We start from the raw sequence: 19,557 nt of genomic DNA, 5'->3' as shown, positions 1-19,557 counted from the left end.
GACACAACTCAACAACCACAACTTGTTGACTCTAGGTTCATCATTGTATCCACTACGCCACCCTAGCTGCTGGGTCCCCTTCATTCTAAGTCTGTGGGCCTCAATTTCCTTATCGATAAAATGAGGGCATTGGACCAGATAATCTCTGACGTTTCTTTTCCTGCTCTAAGTTATATGGGCCCTTTCATTCACTGATTCTTTGATATATTGCTTACTAGGCAACTGTGTTTATTGGGGTGAGAGAGAATTGTTTTCTTTCTTTCTGATTTATTTCTTTCTTTCAAGTTTCGGTTTTATTACCTGAACCAACCAGCAACTTTGTGTGTAGCAGTTGCTAAAACAGGGACCACTAACCCAGCTGGTTTCATGAGTCTGGCCTTGCTGAGTGATGGAGAAAGCTTTAGCACTATAGAAATACTGCCATCTTTCATGCTCTTGAAGACCCTGATCTTTCCAATCTTGTTTCCATCTCAGTCACTAATTCATCTCTGAAAAAGTCCTCAGAAGTTTAGTGTGGAATATGTGTGCTCACCTTCCTTCATCCAGATGCTCAAAGGCATCTTTCTCTACCTCTCCAGAGACTTTACCCTGACTACTGGTACCCTCCCTCCATTTGTACCCTTATATTTAACTACTTTATATAGATTCTCTTTATAGTGTATAGGTACACACACATAATTAATTGTCTTCCCCCACATAGATTATAAGCTCTTTGAGAAGTGTGGATTATTTCATTCTTTATATTTGTATTCCTAGTGCTTAGCAGGGTGCCCAGCACATAGTAGGTGCTTAATAAATGTTTGTTGATTGATTACCATTACCAAGCTAGGAGAAGAGGAAAAAGGAGGGAGGCAGAAAGTCTAATCCAAAAACAATCTAACAAATATTTATTAAAAACCTACCGTGTTCCTGGTATTTTGCACAAGGCTAAGGATACAAAGGCCAAAACCAACCACACACAAAAAAAATACAATCCCTGCCTTCAAAGAGCTTACATTCTACAGGCATATACAACATGTACCCAGAGAAATAGATACATGATAATTTGAGAAGAAGGAAGAAAGGACAAACCAGCAGATCAGGAAAAGCATTTGCATGTGAGCAGATCCTTGAAGGGGTCTAAGAATTCTAAGTTGAGAAGGAGTTTGTTACAGGCATGGGGACTGCCAGTGCAAAGATATGGGTGGGGGAGGAGGATGCTGGGAAGATGACAGAGTAGGTCAGAAAACCTCAGGCCCTCCAAATTTCCTCCACAAATAACTGGAAATTGAAGGGACGTCCATCAATTGGGGGATGACTGAACAAATTGTGGTATATGATCATGATGGAATACTACTGTACTATAAGAAATGATAAGCTCAAGGGGCAGCTAGGTGTCGCAGTATATACAGCACTGGCCCTGGAGTTAGGAAGGACCTGAGTTCAAATTTGGCCTCAGACACTTACTAGCTGTGTGACCCTAGGCAAGTCACTTAACCCTGTTTGCCTCAGTTACCTCATCTGTAAAATGAGCTGGAGAAGGAAATGGCAAACCACTCCAGTATCTTTGCCAAGAAAACCCCAAATGGGGTCATGAAGAGTCAAACACAACTGAAATGACTGAACAGCAACAACAATTATTATATGGGCATTAAGCTATGATAGCTTAATGTGCCCTTCTTTACTTTAGGGCTTTATCTAGAAGGGGATCTATGAGGCTGTTCAGGGATACTCTTTTCCCTGTGCTGGCTTATTGCCAACAAATTCTTAGTCACCAGCTCTCCCTTTTGTAGATTACTTATTGAGTACCACAAATATCCATCCTTGCAACATTATTCCTGGTGCATAGCAAATGCCAAGATTTAAGAGAGAGAAATATGGTATAGTGAAGAGGGTACTGGAATGTGTCCAAGCACTTGGGTCTGAATCCTCACTCTGCTGCTTAAACTACTTGTATAACTTTGGGCAAATTACTTTCCCTCTCTGGGCCTCAGATAAAATGAGGGGGTTGGATTAGATGACCTCGAGGACCCACCTCCATGACATCTTCTCTGATGACTGCTTCCTCACATTTTCTTTGTTGTTATTGTTATTGTTTGGCCTTCGTTTTCAGAGAGGGCCACTGACGTCACAGGATGATGTCTTGACTCCTGCCTGAATCTCTTCCAGAGTCATTGAAGTCTAGTGACGGGACAGAAATGAAGATGATTATGATGGCCTGCGATGCGTTGGATGACTGTGGCGTCTTCCATGCCTGACCAAGCTTTAAGTCCTCTACAGCACCTGCTTTAGCTGCCTTCGTGGCCATTGGAACAGATTGTTCTCATCTGCCCATTCAGCCGGGGGAAATCTTCACGTTTGGGGTAGACTTCCTTCTAACTCACCAACGGGCTTGAAGCCTTGTTGGTTACCCTCAACCTGGTTCAGCCCATGTGCTAAGAGTTTTACTGAGGTAGGGCCACTGTGCATGCTAGAGCCACAGGAACCACAGGTGGGAGTTGGGTGAGAGGTGGACACTAAAGGTAGATGAGCAGCCCTGAAAAGGGCTCAGCAAGGCCTCCCACCAGGGGTGCTAGTCCCTAAGCACCCTTCAGAAACACTTGAAAGATCTGTGATCTCCGGCTTCCTTTAAGTCCCAACTAAAATCCCATATTGTATGGGAAGCCTTGCCCAGTGCTTCTCAATTCCAGTGCCTGCCTTCTGTTGATTACATCCTATTTATCTTGTATTTAGATTGTTTGTGTATTTGTCTCCACCATTTGATTGTGAGCTCCTTGAGGACAGGGACTGGGTTTTTGGGGGGTTTTTTGGGGGGGGCGGGGTTGGCCTCTCTTTGTATCCCCAGGGCTTAGTGCAATGCCTTGGCACTAGAAGGCACTTAGTTAATGTGTATTGTTTGATTTCTTGGATGGGACCACTCCTGTTTTCCAGTGGGAAAACTCCCCAAAAAAGCTGTTCTGGAGAATTGCCTGAGACACCCAGCAATTAAGCAGTGTGCCCAGCATCCCTTAGCTTGTTAGAGTGAAAGACTAGTTGCACCCAGGTGTTCCTGACTCCCCAGCTACTAAGTATCCTATATTCCTCAGTCTGAGGACAGGGAGATCTGGTTATTAAGTCCTTCTTCTAATGCATATTCTCTGTGGACAAATCACATTCTCTGTCAGTGAATTGTCTTAGGCAACTTTGTGAGATTATCGAAGGAGTTGTGAAGGTCAGTCTTTTTTTTCAGTTGTGTCTGAATCTTTGTGATCCCATCTGGGGTTTTCTTGGCAAAGATATTAACAGTGGTTTGCCATTTCCTTGTCCAGCTCATTTGACAGCTGAGGAAACTGAGGCAAACAGGGTTAAGTGACTTACCCAGGTCACATTGCTAGTAAGTGTCTGGGACCAGATTTGAACTCAGGTCTTCCTTACTCCAGGCTCAGATCTTCACCCAGTGTGTCAACCAGCTGCCCCAGGAATCAGAAAGACCAGAGTTCAAATCCCTTCTGATATACTTAACTAGCTGTGTGACCTTGGACAAGTTACTTCCCCTTTTCTATCTCAGTTTCTTCATCTCTGATATGAGAGGGTAGGAGTGTGTGAGGTATTCAGGGAGGGCTAGCACGTCTTACCTGTGGCTCCAAGAAGCTTATAGCACGTGCAGCAGCCACACCCCAGTAAAACAGTCTCCAGCACATGGGCTAAACCATGTTAAGGGTACCTGATGGGCCTCAAACCTGTCAGTGAATTAGGCAGGGATCCATTGACCCCAAGCATGTGAAGACCTCCCCTGAGGATGAGAACAATTTGTTCCAACTGCCATGAAGGCACCTGAACCAGGCGCTGTGGAGTGCTTAGAGCTTGATCAGACATTGAAGACACCAAGGTCATCCACTGCATCCCAAGCTATCTCCAGTCGTCCTGACTTTTGTGCTGCCGCTGGACTTCCATGACTCTGGAAGAGAGAGTAAGGTTGACGACTTTGTGCAGCTCTGCCTCAGGTCAGTCTAATTCACCAGGAGTCAAGACGTCACCCATGATGTCATGGGTCCTCTTTGAAAATGAAGGACGAACAACAACAAAATGAGACGGTTGGCCTAAGATGACTTCCAAGGTCCCTTCCAGCTTTAAAGCTAATTAATCTAAATTACAGAAGTGATACCAATCTGCATCAGGGAGGGAAATTTCCATACTAGGAACTCACCCACACTAATTAAACCGTAAGTCCAGACCCCCCCCCCAAAAAAATTCATAAAATATTTTCCTCATAACAACCCTCTGAAGTAGCTAATTTGAGTCTTATCTTTATTTTCATGCTGTAGAAACCCAGGAGTTTAATGACTTGCACAATGTCAGTTCCTAAGTACTGGAGCCATCTCCAAGTCATTAAGAGAATGAGTTATTTGAACAACTAATCCCCCACCCCTTAGCGTGTGGCTCCTTGTTTGCTGGGGCTGTGGTCTGGGGGCGTGCCTCCCTCTTGTGGTCTGTAGTCCTGTCTCGTCTCTCACCCAGGGACTGACTGCCCTTGAAGGTTTTAGCCGTGATGGGCTTACATCATCACACTGCCGGGCCCCAAACAGATGCCCATGTTCTCATGTCCTAGTCTGATTGTGTGGGAGTACAGGTACCTGTGTCGGGCAGTCTGCCCTGGCCTTTTATTTGCTTCCAAGAATCCTTCAGGATGTTTACTTGAAACTGTAGGTTGGATCCTGTCTAGTTTAGAATCACAAGGTGACCTAGAGATCACCCCCATCAGTGGAGGATCACAGCAGTAAAGTCAGACCCATATTCCCAGGTCTGAAGGGTACGGTGTGGGAGTCAGGCCGTCTGCTGTGGAGGAGGCAGTGGGGACGAGTTCATGCGTGGAATTCCCTTCTTCCTTATAATATGGAGTGCTGACTTGAAGCTATAGGCCACCTTCTTCAGCAGGCCTTTTCCAGGTCCAGTCCATATCTCCCCAAAGGTCACCTTCCATCTACTTTCTCTCTCTCTCTCTCTCTCTCTCTCACTCTCTCTCTCTCTCTCTCTCTCTCTCTCTCTCTCTCTCTCTCTCTCTCTCTCTCTCTCTCTCTCGGCTAGGCAATGAGGTTAAGTGACTTGCTCAAGGTCACACAGCTAGTAAGTCTCAAGTGTCTAAGGCCAGATTTTAACTCAGGTCCTCCTGAATCCAGGGTCGGTGGTCTATTCACTTCACCACCTAGCTGCCCCGCATCTACCTCTCTTGTGTCTTGTCTATCCCTATATATGTACATGTTGTTTCTCCTTATTAGAATGTAAGTTCCTTTAGGTCAAGGAGTGTTCTACCTTTTTTCTTTGTATCCCCAGTACTCAGCACACTAGTACATAGTAAGTGCTTAGCAACTGTTTGTTGACTGGTTAATTAATAGTTCTGAAAGTTTTTCTGACTCTTTCCTGGAGGGCTGAGAGAATAGGGAGTTGCCTATATAGCTTTGTTTTAGAAGTTTTGAGAAAGGCCCTTTTCCCAAAATATCCCTGTCCTACCCATAGGCCACACTGCCTGAAATGTGTCCATCCATCCAGATGAAATTATGGGGAACCTGCTGTGCGAGAGGCCTCGGGATAGGCATCCTGGGGATACGCAGAAATAGTAATAGCTACCGTTCAAGAGAAAGTAGAGGTGAGGGGATTAAGGACTGGATCTTGGAGTCAGCCAGATTTGGGTTCGGGTCCTAACTGTTAGGTAGTAGCTGTTGTCTGTGTACCTGTGGATGTAAGTCACTCGACCTCAAAGTTCTCTATGACTAAGTTATAGATGAGTTGTTGTTTTGCATAGCTAGAGGCAGTTGCTACTTGGGGAATTCTTCATATCGATGAAATCGTAGGTCTAGACCAAACACACACACACACACACACACACACACACACACAGTGTCTCAAACCTCAGTTCAGTTTTAAGCTATTAAAACTTTACATTGCACTGGGGAAATTTGATACACTCTGTATGTGTGTATATATGTGCATATGTAATATATGTATAAATATGCATGCATGTGTACATGTCTGTTCAGTTGTTTTCAGTCATGTCCAACTCCTCGTGACCCTACTTCAGGTTTTCTTGGTAAAGATACTGGAGTGGTTTGCCATTTCCTTCTCCAGCTCATTTTTACAGATGAGAAAAATGAGACAAACAGGGTTAAATGACTTGCCCAGGGTCACACAGCTAGTAAGTATCTGAGGTCACATTTGAACTCAGGAACCCAGAACTCTATCTGCTGTGCCACCTAGCTGCGTGTATATATACATATGTATAAACATGCATGTACAGAGGCACACAAATCTATATGGATTGCCATATGTTGTAAATATGGTGTGTGTGTGTGTGTATACACACACACATGTACACAGATATAGTAAATATTATATATGGTATTTTAAGGTTTGCATAGCACATTCCATGCATTATCTTACTTGAACTTCCCATTATTATTATCTATATTTTACAGATAAGGAGACTGAGGCTCAGACAAGTTAGGTGACTTATCTATGGTCACACGGCTAGCACATGTTAGAGGTCAGGTTTAATCCCAGGTCTTCCTGACCCCCAAGTCCAGCACACCATCCACTCTACCACTTCTGCTCTCCAGATGTTTATAACCTAGTAGGGGAGATCACATGGTAGACAAAAAACTGTAATGAAAGGTGTACTATAAGAAATGCCATAATAGAAGTTGTTTTAGAAGTTCAAAAGAGGAAAAAAGAGATGAATTCGATGAGGCACAGGAGGAAAAAAAGGGAGATGCAATAAGGCCAATAAATGCAATGACATAGAAATGGGAAAGAGGAGAGAGTTTTGTTAGCCTTGGAGGAGTACTTATTGAAACGGAAAGTAAATAACAAGTAAAGACATTGCCCATGAATTGGAGAATAAAATTTGGAAGAGGATAAAAGCAAAAAGAAACAGGAAAGACAAAGAATAGGAAAACTTCAGAAAGGATGCTACAAAAAAAATGGTACTTAAACTAAGAGATGAAGAGAAGGGAAGGAGTATGTTGAACCCCAGGTCTAACAGTTTTAACTTTAAATTTGACTGGATTAAGCAATCCAGTAAAATGAAAAGGAATGAGTGGTGGCCTGAAAGATGCCTCATATATTCCTCAGCCTGACTAAAATTCCCCCTCCTCCTCCTCCTTTTCTCTCCCCTGCCCCTTCTCTCTCTGTCTTTTTCTCTCCCTTATCTATCTCTCAATGTGTGTCTGTCTCTCGCTGTCTTTTTCTGCTTTCTCTTTTCTTTCTGTCTCTATCTTTCTGTGTCTCTCTGTATGTGTGTCTCTCTCTGTCTTTTTTTATGTCTCTTTCTGTCTTTCTGTGTTTCTGTGTGTCTCCATCTCTCCCTCTGTGTCTCTGTATTTTTCTGTCTGTCTCTTGTCCCTCCATCTCTGTGTTGCGTCTCTCTGTCTCTTTTCCCTGTGTGTCTCGGTGTCTCTGTATTTTTCTGTCTCTTGTCTCTCTGTCTCCTTTCTCGGTGTCTCTGTGTCTTGTCTCTCTGTCTCTGTGTGTCTGTCTTTCTCTTTGCCTCTCTGTCTCTCTGTCTCTCTCTTTGTCTCCTTTCCTCCCTCTCTCTCTCTCTCCTTCCCTCCCTCCCTCTCTCTGTCTCTGTCTCTTATCTCTGTCTCTGTCTCTGTCTCTCTCTCTGTCTCTCTCTCTCTCTGTCTGTCTGTCTCTCTCTCTCTCTCTCTCTCTCTCTCTCTCTCTGCTTTCCTCTTTCTCCTGTTTTAGGCTTACCCCTCTCTTACCCTCAGCAGCTTTTATTCAATCAGACCTAAACCCCAGATACCAACCAGATATTGGCCACTCCAGAGGCCTGGTATTTTGAGCTATGGTGTTCCCCAGGAATTTTCAAAGTACATTGAGCTCTCTTGGCAGCAGCTTCCTATGGTATAAATATACACTGAGATTTCTTTTTGTCTTGTTTTTATGAACAGCTATCTTTTCAAGTTCAGAGCAAATTACAGAGCCTCCTGCCACACTGCCCGCCAATAAAAGAATAATAATAATTTGACATCCAATGTAGCAGCCAATTACCCTCTTGATAAAGAAAATAATTTACCTAGTGAAGTTTAAAGAAAGCCTCCAATCCCTGATCATTTATACTCATCATCTTCCCCTCTCTTGAAGCCTTTCTTTCTTGACCTTCCTATCTGCTGGCTTAGACTAAATTAGTCTTTTTTCTAACAAAGCCCCAGAGAATTTTAGAAGTTCCCAGGATAGATTTATATCTGCAAGGAACCTTACAGGTTATTGAGTCTAACAAACTCATTTTATAGATGATAAAACTGAGGTCCAGAAACAGATTAGGTGATTTTTTCAGGGTCACACAGCTAGTAAATGTCAGAAGTGGGATTTTAATAATAATAATAATAATTCACATTATATAGCTCTTACTATGTGCCAGGCACATTGCAATTATCACCTCATTTGATCTTCACAGTGACCCTGCAAGGTAGGTGCTATTATTATCCCCATTTTACAGATAAAGAAACTGAGGCACAGAAGTGACTTACCGAGGGTCACATAGCTAGTATGTGCCAGAGGCCAGATTTGAATTCTGATCCTCCTGACTCCAAGTCCAACACTACACCATGCTCTCTTACCATGTTTCCCCTCTCCCCCAAATACCACCCCCATGACTCAGGAGTCCTTAAGAGCAGAGTTGGCTACCCAATACCTATTCTCCACCCCATCCTCTAAATTGGTTTTAATATAGAGTTTCTTTCTTTTTCAGATCTCTGACGCACTGGTGTCTCCAGAGTCAAATTGCAGAAGATTCCCAGGATGTAAGCAATACAGCACCAGTGAGTAATGTGGGGTGATGTCTGCTGGGGGTGTAAAGGGTGCCTGGATTGTATTTCAAAAGGAGAAAAGAGATGGGTGTGTCAAGCAAAAAGGAAATTACCTTATTTGAGGTAGTGTCTACAAGGAGGTGTTTACCCTGGAAAACAGGGCCACCATGGCTAGACACAAGTCTGTCTTTGGCAATGGCACGTCTGAGCTTGGTCATTCCTGAAACTTGGATGAGCTGTGGGATGTGGGGGGTTCCCCACACTGGCATCCTCCCATACTTGGGGACTGTTCTTGGCAGCACATTGTCATTCAAGGTCACTGGACATAACCACCTCCTTCCTATCTGTAGAACAGAATGCGCCAGTGGACAGGCTGTCCTGTCTATGCTTAGATACCATAGGCGGCCCACCCTGTGAAAGAGTTTTGCTTGGAGGTTTTCTGTGGCCTCAGAGATAGATTTGCACTCATCCATTCATCCATCCTTTCTCCCTCCCCTCCCTGTTATGACCTAGGAAAGAGATGTAGTCTTTGACCTAGGGAATAGGACTAACTAACTGACCCAGTAGAAACCTAGAAATCCTTGAATTAGGAATGCTTAGCCTATGGAAAGATTCTTTGAAGGGCTGTTATGTGGGAAGACTGTGTGGTTACAAAGGGAGAAGAACTGGGGCATGAGTTTACAGGGAGGTAATTCTCAAATTTCTATAAGGAGGAATTTTTAAACTATTAGAACTGTCCCAAAATGGAATGAGTACGAAAGAGTGAGCGACCCATCACTGCGAGCATTGAAGCAGATGCCAGATGGACCTTCTGATGACCTTCTGTGGTATAGTGGGCAAAGTACTGGATTCATACATGGGAAGACCTGGGTTTGAATCCTACCTCCACCACTTAATACATTATGTAACCATGGACAAGTCATTTCACTTCTGTCTGCCTCAATTTCTTCATCTGTAAAATGGAGATAATACTTTCACCTCACGGGGTTTTGTTGAAGATCAAGTGAGATGATATATGTAAAGCTCTCTGTAAAGGACAGCTGTAAGTATTATTACTCTGAAGAAGCACCATGGCTTAGTATCAGATTTGGGAGTCAGAAAGATTGGGGTCCAAGTCCTCATTCATACATGTACCAGCTGGGTGACTGTGTTTAAATCATCGTCGTTCAGTGCCCAACGTAACTCACTGCAACTGGAAATTACAGTTGAATTGCCAAGCTGTATCAGTAGAGGAAAGTTCCATGCCAGGAGTTCCTTATATTGATGAAGTCTTAGATCCTGATCCAAAATTATTGTATTGTTGTTATCTGATAAGAATGCTGGACAAGCAGGAGGTTAGACCAGCTGACCTCTGTAGTCCTTTCTGGGCTTGTGACTCTGTTACTTTGACTCTGATAGCTAATTCTTGGAGCAACTAGGTGGCACAGTGGATAGAGCACTAGTTCTGAAGTCAGGAAGACCTGAGTTCAAATACGGCCTCAGATATTTACTAACTGTGTGACCCTGGGCAAGTCACTTAACCCTGTTTGTCTCAGTTTCCTCATCTATAAAATGAGCTGGAGGAGAAAATGGCAAACCACTTCAATATCTCTGCCAGGAAAACCCCAAATGAGGTCACAGAGAGTCAAACATGACTGAAACAAATGAACAACAATAAAGCTAATTCTACATATGACCAATTGATAAAACCAGTCAGAAATGCACTTAGTCGTAGTAATTATGAGTCCCTTTAAAGTCCACAGAGTGCTTTCCTCACAGCAACCTTGTGAGGTCTCTTAGTTTAAGTTGTATTCTTCCCATTTTATAGATGAGGAAACTGAGGCTCAAAGTGGTTAAATGCCTTGCTCACATGACAAAGCTAGTATCAGGACCACAATTCAAGCCCAGGTCTCCTGACTCCAAGTTTCCTCACTGTTTCCTCACTGCTGGGGTCCCTCTGTCATGTACCCCCTATCCAGTTGCCTTTAGACCATTAACTCCTTGAGAACACTCATTGTCTTTTGCTTTCTTGGTATCTCTAGCACTGAGCACAGTAATTGGCACATAGTAGGTGCCTATAAAATATTTGCTGACAGACTGACTGACTTTGACCTCCTTTTCCCTGATAGTAGTTAACCCTTGTATTCTAGAATCACAGAATGCTGGGGCTAGAGATGACCTGAGCAACCCTCCCAGCTCTAATAGTCTATCACTCTACAGTACAAAGATGGTAGATACTGAGTGCCTAAGACTTCTGGGTGTGTCCAGTGAGAGCGATTAGGCTCCTCTCAGCTCTGCTGGGTCAGGAATGGAGTCCAGGCAGCTGGTGTCTCATACCATACCAGAGTTCTGTCACCACGCAGATGGCCTTGCCCTCAAGGCTTGCCTCTAGTCCAGGGAAGAAGAGGGGATCCAGCGCAGAGAAAGAGGGAGCCACGCCGAGCAGGCTCTGGCCACAGAGGCCTCAGCCAAGGCGCGTGGTTCCCTTGATAGACCGAGTCCAGAGCTCAGGGGGCCCAGAAGGGGAAATGGGGCTGTGGCTACAGTGTTGGGTTGCCAAGGGACCTGGGGCCGCTTCACGGGAGGAGGAATCAGGGAGGCTGGTACACGCATGAGTGAAGCCTGGCAGGCCGAGCCTGGCAACAGGACATCGGATGGCTCTGTCACTCGGAGGAAGCACAGCCTGCAGTACAAATGGAGAAATGAAGCAGAAGAGATGCCCATTTCAGATCAGAGGAGCCGAATAATAGGAGAGCAGAGGAGGGGTCTCTTTGTTGTTGCAGCTCTGCTTTCTAACTTTGCTTTATTCCCACGTATTGGCCGTAAGCCATCAATATTTACCAAGTATGCCTGAAGAGCATGATGTAGTGGACAGAGGAGAGCTGGTCTTGGATTCTGGAAGACCTAGGTTCAAGACTGATGTGCCTCAGCTGTATACTACCTGAGTGGCCATGGGCAGGTCCCTTAAGCGTCCTCCCAGGCCCTCAGTCTCCTAATCTAGCTATCATCTTGGACTCTTCACTATTGGTCACCCACCATATCCAAGCTGCTGCCAAGGCCTCATGGTTTCACCTTTGCAGCATCTCAGATTCACCCCTTTCTCTCTGACCTTGCCACCTCTCTAGGGCAGGCTCTCATTGCCTCATGCCTGGATTACTACAGTAGCTGCTGATGGGTCTTCCCCCACTCCAGTCCTTCCTCCATTCATTGATTTTCCAAAAACGCAGGGCTGCCCATGTCACCCCCTTCCTCAATAAACTCCAGTCGCTCTCTATTGCCTCCAAGATCAAATACAGAATGCTCTATTTGGCATTCAAAGCCCTTCATAACCCAGCTCTGTCCTGCCTTTCCAGTTTTCTTATCCCTTACTGCCCTCATTATACTATGTTATCCAGTGACACTGGCTTCCTGGCTGAACCACAAACAAGACACTCCATTCTCAGCTCCAGGCGTTTTCTCCAACTGTCCCCCACACCTGGAATGCTCTACCTGCTGACCTTCCAAGTTTCATCTTAAATCCCAACTAAAATCCCTTCTTTTACAGGAAGTCTTCCCCACCCATTCTTAATTCAAGTACCCTCTCTCTGTTAATTATTTCCTATTTATCCTGAATGTAGCTTGTTTGTACCCATTTGTTTGCTATCTCCCCCCATTAGATTTTTAAGCTCCTTGAGGACAGGAACTACTATCTTTTGCCTCTTTTTGTATCCTCAGAACTTAGTACTGCCTGGCATATAGTAAATGTGTAATAAATACGTGTTAACTGACTTACCTCTTAGTGCCCCTGGCAGTGCTCTTATCAGGGGTTCTTAACCTGAGGTCTGTGAACTTTTAAAAATATATATGTTTTCATAAGTATCTTTCAATGGAATTGGTATCCTTTATAATCCTCTGTATTTTAGTTTCTTCATCCAAAAATACTTTGAGAAGAGGTCTGTAGACTTCACTACACTTGCCAAAGGGGTCTTTGACACAAAACAGGCTAAAAACCCCTTCTCTAAGATGGAAAGGTAGAGGTGCCTTTACAGATTAGTTTTAATACCCAAGAGCTATATGGACAGAAACACAGATCTGGACTCCCTCCCATCCCCTGACCCCAGAAAAAAAAAAAATAATCCCTCTTAGAGGCAGCTCACTAGATGGTGCAGTGAATAGAGTGCTGGGTCTAGAGTCAGGATGACCTGAGTTCAAATCCAGCCTCAGATACTTACTAGCTGCATGACCCTGGGCAAGTCACTTAATCCTGTTTGCCTCAGTTTCCACATCTGTAAAATGGAGAAGGAAGTGGCAAACTACTCTACTGTCTTTGCCAAGAAAATACCAAATGGGGTCATGAAGAGTCAGACACAACTGAACACCAACACCAACAAATTATCATAAGAGTTTATGACCTTAAATAATTTCACAAATTGGAGAATGTTATAAGTAGCACCAACTTGAGGAGGACTTCCCATATGATTCAGGCTTTGAAATGAAGATGGAGGGAGCCATTAGCTGTTTTAGAGGTGAACAAGGGTGAAGAATAGCAAAGTTGACTTGGCTGGACTGGAATGAGTGAGCGAGCCACAGAGCCCACCTCATGAAGTAAACTGACTATATGAAACTTATTAATTCACTGCATTTTAGACCTGGAAGAAGGGACATAGTAACAGTTATAGTAGCTAGCATTTATATAGCACTTTAAGGTTTGTAAAGTGCTTTACCAATATTAAGTCACTTGTTCCTGGAAGGTTGGGGCTATTATTATCATCATCCCCATTTTACAGGTAAGGAAACTGAGGCAGACAGAGGGTAAGTGACTTGACTGGGAGTACAGGAACCCAGCTAACATACACAGATTAGAGGAGTGGAATTTCTTGGCCTCTTGAAGGGTTCTGTGCTTTTCCTGAGAACTCACAAGGCCTTTGTTATTACGTAAGCATCTGATTTATTCACATTTGATTTTCAGATGGATCTTTTTAGACTGAAAGTTCCCCTGAGGGCAGAATCCAGGTCTTATTCTTCCTTGAATCAGCCCATTCGATAAATATTTGCTCAATTACATAATTCCTTTTCAGAAGCACAAGGAATCCATGTCTGGAAGGGACCTTTAGAGGCCATTGAATCTAATCCTTTCATTTTACAGATGAGGAAACTGAGGCAAAGAGAATTTAAATCACTCAGCCAAGATCACATAGCTAGTAAATATCTGAGGCAGAATTCTAATTGAGGTGATCCTGATTCCACTGCCTCATTTGTTGTATAATGTGTTTATCTCAATATCAGAATAGGAGTGGAAGTTTAACTTCCCATTATCTTCCTGAAAGCAAAGTGAAGGTTAAGTTAGCAGAGCTATCAGGGGAGAGAAAGGCATGGCAGGAGGAGAAGGGAGGGAAGGACTTTCCTCCATTTCCCCTCCGTTGGGTTCAGCAGACAAGGGCAGAGCGCTCCATTTATGCCTCGCCCAATGCCTTGTGTACATGTGCCCATAATAAATACTGTTAATAAATGCCTCCTTTCTCTCGAGTGCACGCTCCCAACATCTGCTGTTCTCCATGAATCTCCTGACATCGGCAGAGTCTGTGTCACTGGCCCCATTTTAAAAATGGAGAAAGTGTCAATCTATGCTAATTGGGAGGAGGGCCAGGTTGAATCGTGGCATATTTTTGTATGCAGATAAATATTTATTGCTTTCAGGTACATGGAGCTGTCCTAGTGGAAGAAACACATGCTTGGAGTCAGAAGCCCTAACTGGGTTTTGGCTCCACTGTTGTGCGACCTTATGGTTCACCTGCTGAGGCTCAGTTTCCTTGTTTGTAAAAAAGAAAAGGTTTAGACCTGACAACTTCTAAAGTTTCTTCCAGCACCAAAGTATGCTATGACCCCTCCAGTCAGTGTGGTATGTGTGGTCAATTTTGTGGTTGAGTCATTTCAGTTGTGTCAGACTCTTCATAACCCCATTTGGAGTTTTCTTGGCAGAAATACAGGAGTGGTTTGCCATTTTCTTCTCCAGTTCATTTTATAGCTGAGGAAACTGAGGCAAACAGGGTAAAGTGACTTGCCCAGGGTCACATAGCTAGTAAGTGTCTCAGAACAGATTTGAACTCAGGAAGATAAGTCTTCCTGATTCCAAGCCCAGTGCTCTATCCATTACATCACCTAACTGCTGTCAGTACAGTTGGGCTATGTCACTGCCCCCAAGTAGAGGTGTTGCTATGATGAAAAGGGGAAAGGAATAAACATTTATATAGTACCAACTGTGTGCTGAGACCTGGGCTAAGCGGTATTTTAAAAAATATGATCTCATTTAGTCTTTACAACAATTTTAGAAGGTGTTATTATCCCCATTTTTACAGTTGAGGACACTGAGGCAAACAGAGGCTAAGTGACTTGCCCATGGTCACACAACTATTAAGTATCTGAGGATAAATTTGAACTCAAATCTTTCTGACTCCAGGCCCATCATTCTATCCACTGTGCCTCCTGATGAAAAGACAAGAATGATTTGTGATGAGCTCTTAGAGCCTGAGGTTAAGCAGGACTTACCTACACTAACTGAAAACACATCCTACAATTACAGATGAATGGTATCTAAAGTTCTTAGAAGCAATAGGTGATTTTCTTAAGTGGGTAACCAGTCTCTCATGCCATTGCAACTAACAAAGCCTGAATTAATGAGATCTTACAGAAACAGCCAGGCTTAGCAGCCTTTTCAAGATCCTATATTTATTCCATTGTTCAGTCAATGAACATTTATTAAGTGCCTGTTTGTGTGGAGGAGCACTGTGCTAAATTGATTAGCTGTAGAGAGTCTAAAAGAGGACAGCCAGGATGGTCCAGAGCCTGGAGTCTATGTCAGAAAAGGATTGGATGAAGGAACTAGGGATCTTAGAGAAGACTGGAGGCTGGAGAGGTGTGATAGGTGTGTGCAAGTATGCATTTGATGGTTTCTCATGTGGAAGAAGGTTTGGACTGCAGTTTAGACCCAGAGGAAGGGCAGAACCAGCAGCAATGGATTCAGGTCACAAACGAGGCATGTGTAGGCTTTCTCTTAAAAAACAAAAAAACTTGCAGGTGTCTGTGGACAGCCTTAGGAGGTGATGGGTTCTGTCTCTTTGGAAGTCTTCAAGCAGAGATCAGATGATCCCTTGTCAGGTATGGCTATAGTCAGGGTTCCTTTTGGGCAGTGAGTTGGATTCTGACCACTGAGGTCCTTTCGAGCCCCCAAAATACTGTGATTCTATAAAAGCTTAGGGAGATAAAAAGTTTCAATATTACAACTCATGTTTCTGTAAGGATGTTAGATTTATAAAGGGCTTTCCCCCTAACTTTGTGAGACTAGGTGCCCATTTTGCAGATCATTGAATCATAGATTTTGAGCCAGAAGGGACCTTAGGGACAAATGAGCTTAACAGTAATGCCTTAATACTATATAATGTTATATCTACTATAGTATATAATACTATATATACTAAAGTATATCATACTATATCTACAATGATAAACTTGGGCAGTCGATAAGTTTATTCAGTAAAAACCAGGCTGCTCTGTGAATCCGGTGGGTAAACGTGTTTAGGAATCTCGAGGAGATGGCATTTGAATCAGGCATTGATTCATGGGGAGTAATCAGAGGAAGCGATCATGGCAGGGGAGGAGCATTAGGAATGTGGAGGCTACAGAAGCTAAAAGCAGAGAACCAGCTGGAACCAGGTCTTCGACATCCAGACAGGCACTGAATTTGAATCACTCTGGGAAAAAGATATGTTCTGCAGAAGTTGTGTCTGCTAGATTGTTTTTTCATGGAATCCTATTTCTCAATGGACTTTGGTTTTTAATTTAAAAATTGCTTTTTGTTTATTTGTTTGTTTCTGATTGTTTGGTCTTAGTCTTCTACTCCTCATTTTCCTGGTAACTCTCCCCATACAGTTAGCTGCCAAATCTTGCTTTTTCTATCCTCAGTCCACAGGCACTTACTAAGCACTTACTTTGTGCTAGGCACTGGGCTAAGCACTGAGAATACAGATAAGAAGCACAAAAAAAAAAAAAAACCTGCCCTCAAGGAGCTTACATTCTAATGAGGAAGGCAGCACATAAAAGGAAACTGAAAAGGAGGGTGGGGAGAGGCACTTGAGCATGGTGGAGTTCAGAGGACTGAAGCCTGGTAGAATGAAGAGATGGCTGGCCTCATAGCATCTCTCCAGTTCAAGCTCCTCTCTTCACTCACAAAGCTCCCCCTTCAGATCAGGCCTTCACCTCCTCCTGACTAGTATTCCAATGGCTTCCTCATTAGTCTCCCTGCCTCAGATTTCTCCCTACACTGCTGACAGTATGATTTTCCTTAAGTGGATTTGACCAGGTCACTCCCCTGCTCATTAAACTCCAGTGGCTCCCTTTTGCCATAAAGATAAAATCCTCTTTTTAGCTTTTAAAGCCCTGAACACCGTAGCCTTAGGCTGTCTTTCCAAACTCATTCCACATTTCTCCTCCTCCAGCGCTCCAGCCAAATTGGTCTTCTCTTTATTCTCATTTGACAACGCTCTGTCCCCCAAGCCTGGCACACACTCCCTTCACCTCCACCTCACGGAATCCCTGGCTTCTTTCCAGACTCATCTCAAGCACCACCTTCTACATACAGCCTTCCTGACCTCCCCAAGTCTGCTTGTCCTCTTTGCCTAATTACCTTGTATTTATTTGTGTTTGTTCCCTTGACCTTTTTTCTGTGTCTACTTATCTGTGCCCCTTGTGGTCTCCCCCCCTTAGAATGTAAGCTCTTTGAGGTAGGGATAGTTCCATCTGTATTTATCCCCAACACTTAACACACCTGCTGCCCAGCACATAGTAGGCTCTTAATAAGTGTTTCTTGACTGATTGATTAATGAGTCGTTTACTGTAATATCAATAACTCAATATCAATAAAACTTGAAAACCTACAGGTGTTTTGTTCACATTAACCCTGGGGTAATTCCACCATTGTTCCCCCATTATTTTCCAGTTGAGGAAAGCAGTGCTCATGCAGGTGATTTGTCCAGGGTCCCAAAGCTACTAAGGGTCAGAGACAGGATTCCGGTCCTGGTCTTTGGATTCTAAGGCTTTTTGCTTATTCTGCAGTACCGGTGTGACATCTGCTAGGAAGAATCCTTTTGTATTGCATTGCAAAACACATTAGTGAGGGAATAGGCTTACCTCCCACTTTGCTGAGAGTGAATCTCAAATGACCAGTGCTGCTTTTCTACAAAGGAAGGAAGACCTATTTGAAAATCACATTAGGGACTATCCCTGAAGAAAAGATGAGAAAAAATGTACTGCCCTCCCTTCTTCGAAGAGGTGGAGGGCTATTGGTGTGGAACATTGCATATGTTGTTGGATTTAATTGGTGTATTCATTAGCTTTACTGAACTGATTTTTTTTCCCTTTTTTATTACAAGGGATAGATTACTGGGTAGGGGAAAGGGTGTGAGGGATATAGGAATAAGTGTCACGTAAAAACAAAAATCAACAAAAATTAATTTAAAAAAAATTATGGTAAAATGTTACCAGCTTTTAATACCTGAAATTCATTTTGGTAGTTTTGGTGGACAAGCCATAGACTCATCAAACATAATAATAATAAATGTTGTTGTTCAGTTGTGTCCGACTCTTTATGGCCCTGTGAACCATAGTACACCATTACTGTGCATGGAGTTTTCTTGGCAAAGATACTGGAGTGCTTTGCCATTTTCTTCTCCAGTGGATTAAATCAAACTGAGGTTAAGTGACTTGCCCAAGGTCACTCAGCTAGTTAGTGTCTGAGGCTGGATTTGAACTCAGTTCTTCCTGACTCCAGGCCCAGCATTCTGTCCATGGAGCCACTTAGCTGCCTCCAATAATAATAATAATAATAATAATAATAATAGCTGATGTTTACTTGGCATTTTAAGCTTTACAAGTGCCGTATGTACATTTGTACATCATCTCATTTGCTGCTTACATTTTACAGTTGAAAAAACTGAGGTTCACACTTGCCCATTGGTCCACAGCTAGTCAAAATGTTACAAGTGGGATTCAAATCCAGTTCTCTCCTGATTTCACAAGCAGACTTTGCAACTTGTGTGGCAGAAGAAATGAAAATGAGGATGTTTTCTAGTTGTTAGGCCCAAGGAGTTTTCAAGAGAAGCCCCTTACTCTAGAATTTTCACACATAGGAAGGAAGAAAAAGACACAGCAACAAAAAGGCTTCTTGAGCATAGATTCAGATTGGGGAAGGATTTCAGAGGCTGTCAGCTGCAGCCCCTCCTCCTCCATGGAACCTTCACAAATCCTCCTTCCCACTCAACTCCTCAGTAGTTATTGTCTACACCACACTGTCTGGCATTTGATTATGCGCTCATTCGTGCTGCTCTCTCATTATTTTAAATCACGGATTCATCTATCTAGAGCTTAAAGGGATTGCAAAGGCCGTTTAGACCAACCTCACTGTTTTACGGTTGAGGAAACTGAGGCCTGTGGACATTAAATGACTGGCCTAACATCGCACAGTTAGTAATCACGGGAGATAGAATTTGAATCGAGATCCTCCTGAGATTCTAAAACCAGGGCTTTTTTCATCATACCATGATGCCTCCCATATATGTATTAGTTTTCTCTGATCCAAATGGATTTGAAGTATGGCGCAATGTAAAGAACACTCACTGTCTCTGGAGTCAGAAGACCTGAAATCAGATTCTCCCTTTGACATTTACTACCCATGTGACTTTGGGCAAGTCAGTTAGCCTTTGTGAGCCTCAGTTTCCTCATCTGTGAAATAAGGTTGTCAGAATAGAAGGCCTTTGAGGTCCCTCCCAACTCCCAGGCTGTA

General features: G+C 43.4%; 1 protein-coding gene across 1 annotated transcript in view; it reads left to right on the top strand.

Moving 5' to 3' along the window:
* The window catches only part of ZHX2 (zinc fingers and homeoboxes 2), a 200,774-nt gene that overhangs the window by 85,409 nt on the left and 95,808 nt on the right, over window positions 1–19,557 (top strand). Inside the window, exon 3 of the mRNA XM_027854067.1 lies at window positions 8,708–8,759. The gene's annotated coding sequence lies outside the window, so the exon portion shown is untranslated. The remainder of the gene's footprint in view (window positions 1–8,707; window positions 8,760–19,557) is intronic.

This window comes from Vombatus ursinus, unplaced genomic scaffold (assembly GCF_900497805.2).
Source record: "Vombatus ursinus unplaced genomic scaffold, bare-nosed wombat genome assembly UNPS02010284.1, whole genome shotgun sequence".
Lineage (NCBI taxonomy): Eukaryota > Metazoa > Chordata > Mammalia > Diprotodontia > Vombatidae > Vombatus > Vombatus ursinus.
The sequence above is the reverse complement of the archived record's forward strand: the minus strand, read 5'-3'. Positions and strand labels throughout refer to the sequence as shown.